The sequence below is a fragment of the Lonchura striata genome, chromosome 23 (assembly GCF_050655825.1).
Source record: "Lonchura striata isolate lonStrDom1 chromosome 23, ASM5065582v1, whole genome shotgun sequence".
NCBI lineage: Eukaryota > Metazoa > Chordata > Aves > Passeriformes > Estrildidae > Lonchura > Lonchura striata.
In genome coordinates, this window is record NC_140725.1 from 4725237 (window position 1) to 4731094 (window position 5858).

Genomic DNA, 5858 nt, shown 5'->3' on the forward strand with positions numbered 1-5858 from the left:
ACCTCCATCGTCTTTGTGAGAAGGATCCTTCACCTCTACGATTGTATCTTAAAAGGGATTGTATAGTTTATTATATGGAAATTATATAAAATTGCATAGATTTAAGAAAGAATTCTCCAGTTTCATGGCTGGGGGTTGAGTGCTTGGGGGTGACAGGAGCTGGTGTTCCTGCCTGCTGTCCCCAGCCCTCGTGCTGATCCAGCTGGCGCCAGTGGAGATGAATGAGTTTGCTGATGTTTCAGAAGTACTCAGGGTAGTCAAATCTAAACCTGTCTGTGAGGAGCTGGAGAAGGACCTCATGGTATTAGTGATAAAACAGAAGATAAACAGCCCCACTGATCCCCAAGCAATGAAGCTCCAAATTAGTTGTGTTCGTGGTGTCACCACGAGCAGGACTCCGCACCAGCACCTCGTGCTTCCAGAGTTTAGAAATAAACACAATGGGAATGGTCAGGAAAAGGATTAACAAAGCAAAAACCAGATTATGTATGCTAGCCCTGTATTGCTCTGTCCTGAATGGCACTTACAGATCTGGTAAAATCCAGCAAGTAAATCCATGGGGAACTCAGGTGGGAGCAATTCCCACACCAGGCAGGGCCAAGGGCTGGAGGCGCAGGAGGAAGAACATGAGCAGGATGTGACAGAGATGTGGAAAATTGTGGGATAAAAGAACACAAACAGGGAAATATGACACCAAACCAAGAGGCAGGACACCCATGACATGGTCAGGAAGCAGGCTTAAGTAAATCTTACATGCCTCAGGTAAGAAGCTGTGACTTTTCATGGGAACAGGTGTTCAAATGGCTTTTGACACAACAGAAGAGGGTGATTTCAGGGAGCCTCCTTGCTGCCTTCCCTACATATCATTGCTCCTCACAGAGGAGCAGCTGGAGGGACCGAGCTATGGCAGCACTCCCTGCACTGGACCCTTCTCAGAGTTGCACCCCACAGGTTTCTCTGGAGCTGCAGAACAGGCTGGTGGTAATAGAGGGAAAACCCCAAACAGCCCCAAAAGAGACCACAGGAGGTTTGAGACAAACCTCCATTTCAGGAAAGTGTGAAAGGAAACACTTAATGTCCTAATATAATCTGTGGGGATGGCTCAGTGTCAGAAACTTGCATCTAAATATTCCCTTCAAAGCTTAGGGAGGCATTTAAATTGGGAATTGGATTGGAAATGTCCCTTGGTATGAGGTTTGTGAAAGCAAAGACTAAATGACGGGCTCTGCAGGTCTGGTTTTGCTCTGGACCTTCCCAAAGGAAGAGCCAAGAAACAAGGAGGAGTCAGGGAGCAGAATGGAAATACTACAGACACATCAGAGGCTTGTTTACACTTCAAAGCCAGTTTGGATAATGCAGGGCGTGAACCAAAAGCACAAAAACTATTCCTATTTAAAATTATTCCAAAGTAGGAGCGCCCTGTTCTGCATCAGCATAATCCACATTTTAAATGGATTATGATAAAGGAGAGTAAGGTGCTTTTGTGCTACAATACAGGTTTCCCTACATGGGGCTATTTAGGATAACTATCCTGAAATAATTCCATTTGCAGACATCCTCTGGTGCACGGTATCAGAGCAGAGCAAGCGACGCTCCGACACAGGATGAAAGTGTGTGTGTGTGTGTGCACACTGTAATATCCAGGCATGAAATATCATTTCCTAATTTAATCACATTATGCAAACCTGGCTTGGCTGGGGCACTTTGAATATCAAGGAATTCTTAGACACAGCACGGATGAGCAATGCAGACAGAGAATCAGGATCTGCCTCCAGTAATTACACACCACATCCATGGGGTGGAAAATACTTCCCTCCTCATTTTCCTTTTTGGGTACCTGCAAGTCTTTGGAATGTTTTATGAAGAACAGTCTGGTGCCTGAAAGGCCAGGACACCTCCAATGACCTGTGAGTGGGAGGAAGTTACATGATTTGGATTCACTTGTTGATTCCACCACAGATGCTCAAGATGAGTAATGGACACATCATATAGGAGCAATTTTCCAAAAGCATCAAGACTTCCCAAAATTTTGGACCCCCTCATTCCTGCAGGCACAGAGACACTTCATAAGAGTCATGCAAGGCCAATTTTTGTCTGTACTGAAGTCCCCTCCCAGCTCACTGTCAAACAAGGCCACCCCCTGACAACTCCTCTCCCTTTCCATCCTAAGAGAAAAAAACATTTTACACAACTCCAGGCTCAACCCCAGTATAAATTCCCACACTGATTACAAATCTCATCGTGGGAAAATACACAGGATTGTGTCAAAGAGTAAAAATAGATCCAGGCTCAGGGTTTCTACGCTTGTTACAGAACATGCTGGAATTTCAATTCTAAAGGGGAATGAAACAAAAAAAAAATCTTTTTTGAATTAATTTTGAATGAAGGACAAATCCAGGGAAACCACATACCAATCCTTGACAAGTGGAAAAGAAAAAGAGAGAAACTCTTCAATCCCTAAGAGTCAGCTGTCCCAAGGGCAAACCAAGGGGAACATGGAGCTGTGACTGTGCTGCATCATTAACACCAGGGAGCAGAGGCTGTGTTGGAATTCCACACAGCTTTGGACAGACTAAATAATTACCTTTAAACAGGCACCTTAAAAGCAACAGGGTAATAACAGCTCTCGATGTGAAACAACCCAATAACCAGAGTTTGCTGACCTGTAGTTAATGCATTCCTTCCTATAGGAGAGTCCATTAAATTCCCAATTTTACATGCAGAATCCAAGGAGCCACATGGCCTGTGAGCAAGGGAAGCTTTTCCTGGCAGTGCAACTGCATCAAAACACCAACACTGGAAATGTTTTCAAGTCAAGCAGTAAAATAAATGTTATTTGTGAGGATGACATGATGCTCTGAGATTACTGGTGTAGACCTTGCTCTCCCTGTCCAGGTCCAGGATGTGGAACCTTCATTATCCAAACAGAGCTGGCACAGAAAGTCTGACCCAGCCATCAGCCAGAATGTGGCCATGCTGAGGCACAAGTTATCACTTTGGTCTTCCCACCTCAGCTCCTTTATATGGAAAAGAATTCCCACTGTGGCCACCTGAGCATTTCCATAGGATACCATAAATAGCAGTAATAATTCCAGACATAGAACATCCACTCATGACTGTGGTGCTAAAGCATCCCAGAACTTTTGCAAGGCAGGAAAAATTATGGCAGTGAAGTTCTGGATGGTTCATTTGTATGTTTTTATACTCACACCTTCAGATATTTCTGATTTGATTATTTTCAGCAGAGAAAAGGATAAAATCCCTGAGATCCAGAAGGATTTCTCATCAGGATGGCTTTGGTTTAGTAGCAAAGGTTATAGTCAAAGAAAATGTTAAATGGAGATAACTCAGCTTTTTTGGGGGTGTGAAATGAGTTCAGAGAAAGATCAATTTATTTCTCCAAGCCAAGAAGTTCTGAAGCATTTCAAGATGTGTCTGGATGCTTCAGCTTCTCACCTGATAATGGCTCTGCTGTGCAGAAGCGCCTTAAACCCTTCTTGAGCTTTTCCACTGTTTAGAGCCTTAAATTCACTAAAAAATCCCCAAGAGGCAGCATTTTCTTGGTGTAACTGAGTGACTTACAGCCAACAAAAAACAACTGGTCCATCATCTTCCTCTGGCCCAAAATTCCACGTGTTCTGTGATTCTATTTATTAGCTCACAGAACAGAGATGTTTCAGCTAATTCTGCAATGGCATCTTGGATTTCTTTATCCTTAACACGTGCTATAAGTAAATCACATTCTCCCATTGGACACTTGAAGTCTTCCCATCAAACTTTTCCTTTGTCACAGACCTGATCAAAGTGGATCCATGGATTCTTTTACTGGATGAGATTCAGAACATCAGTGGCTGAAATACCAAGTGCCTTTATTCAGGAGTTATGAGAGTTTCACCTGGTGTTGAAGACCTCATCACCAGCCACATGGAATTCTGACCAGATTCCTGAGCAGATTGGATCTTCCAAGGAAGTTGCTTTTCCAGAGATATTTTTTCCTCAGAATGCAGCAAATACTTTCAAAAAAAGGAGCATTTCCTATGAAAACATTTTATCTAATCCAAATATCTGTCTCTGTTTTAGGAGGGTTACGTTAATCTTCCCACAGTACCTTGTTGTGCCATCAAACATCAAATCCTCATTGTATCAGACCCTGTGCTGAAACGTCTTTACCTGCAAATTTCTATTTCAAGTTTACAAAGGGAACAGTTACCTGCACCTCACTGAAAACAGATGTGACATGAAGAGCTGAAGGGATGTGGGGAGTTTAGGAAATCGTTGGGATTCAAACACAGATAAATCAACTCAAGCACCATAATTCCAAAAATTCCCAAAATTAATTTCAAATAGATAACCTGTATGTTTATAATTTCATTTCCAATTATAAAAAACTCTCTCCTTTAAGAATCTCTGTTCTACTTCACTACCTGCAAAAGCTTTCCAGCAGGGAGGAATATAGGATGCAGACACTGCTGAGGAGGAGGAGGAGGCTGGTGGAAAGGCCAGTTTGCTCAGTTTGGACCATGAAAACAACTTTTCTTACACCCTCTTGGTAATGTGCTGCTGTTTTGCCTCCTAAATGGACCCTGGCACCACAGGGAATTATTTAAGCCCAGGCCTCCCACTCCTGACCCATTTTCATTTCATTTCCTCTCCCAGCCCTGTCATATGGCAGCAGCACATTATATATTATATATTACAGATTATGGCTTTTGGAGTTTCCTGCTAATTTGGTCATCACAGGGATCCTCCAGGAGCACACAGTAATCACCATGAGAGATGAGACCAGTCCTGTGGCACAGACAGCCCTGACTCAGCCTCGTTCAGGTTCTCTTTGTGAGGAAGATGGGGTTTGGCACAAAACTTCTCCAAAAAAAACTCCTCCAAAATTCTCCAGAGCCAAAACAGGCACAGAGCATCCACAGCCCAGCCCTGCCTTGTCAGGGCACTGGGAAAATGGGAAAGTTTCAGACAAACTGAAATATTCAGCTCTCCTCAGGAAAGTGAGGAAGAACCAAGAGATGGGAAAACCCTAAGGATCATCTTTCAGAACATTTGGTATATAGACCATTTAGAGAAAACAAAGGTCTTACCTGGTAAAGCAGAAAACTTAGATAGAATGCTAAAGAACTTAAGGAACATTTTTGTTTTAAAGTATTCCTAAAAAAAGTTGTCAATGCCTTTGAACCTGCTGAGCCAAGGAGTAATTCACCAAATCCTGTGAGGAAAAATAGCTCTGTTCAGCTCAGCTTGGGGCAAAAATGTTTTCTATTAATTCCATGTGTTAATAAGCTTTTTCACAGCTTTTGAACATAAAGAACCTTTTGCTTTAGGACTCTGTAAATTTTGGAGCCAACATGGAAACCAAAACCAAAACTGTAACTGTGTGGCTTCACAGCTCCTAAACACATCAGGAGGGGTCAACCTCAAATCCCTTCCTGGCTTATGTGAACATGGAGCTCACACAAGCAGCCTTCCCCTGGCTCATCACAGCACAGGCCATCAATCCTGAGGCAAAAACCAACACAAAAACCCTTGGAATATCAGATGTGCCCAAGTAAAGCCCCCAGAGTGATGCTCTGGGCAGGTTTCTCCTGTGTATTGAGTGAACACTGTAAGACAAATTAAATTAAAACCATGTTTTAATTATTTTCTTTTTGAAGGTGCTTACTAAGAACTAGGTGAATTTAACGATGATTACAAAAAAAAAAAAAAAAAAAGACAAACAGGTTTGAACTGTATCATTTTAAATCAGAGAAAATAAGGGATAAGTAAAGCCTATAAATCCTTTCATATCCCAAACTCAGTAACAAAAGTTTCACATACAAGGAACTGCTGTCCAAAAAAAGGAAAACCACCAA